Source organism: Mastomys coucha, unplaced genomic scaffold (assembly GCF_008632895.1).
Source record: "Mastomys coucha isolate ucsf_1 unplaced genomic scaffold, UCSF_Mcou_1 pScaffold5, whole genome shotgun sequence".
Classification (NCBI taxonomy): domain Eukaryota; kingdom Metazoa; phylum Chordata; class Mammalia; order Rodentia; family Muridae; genus Mastomys; species Mastomys coucha.
Genome location: NW_022196911.1, coordinates 79,402,116 through 79,402,507, shown reverse-complemented (window position 1 = coordinate 79,402,507; position 392 = coordinate 79,402,116).

Genomic DNA, 392 nt, shown 5'->3' with positions numbered 1-392 from the left:
TTTTTTTTTTTTTTCATTCCCAACTAAATTACTAATATTATCTCTCAGATCACATATTACACAATATACTGTAAATACATCTCCCTTTTTATATACATATATGTACACATATACATGTGTTACAGAAATGGCTATAATATGTTCTGGCTGTCAAAGGACTTATGAGGTTTCATAAGCCCTGAGAAGCAGAGCAATATAACAAAAATCTAGATTAATGAGAGAATGAACCAGATTGAAGCCACTTCATGCCACCAGCTTAAAAGCAAAGTTGTAGAGGTGAGTTTAGCTGCAGAAGCAAAGAGTAGGACCAGGCTTGGATGAAGAAACTGGAGAACAGACACATGGCAGGTCCAGATGGATGAACAAGATGGGATACAGATGACAGCAGAGTT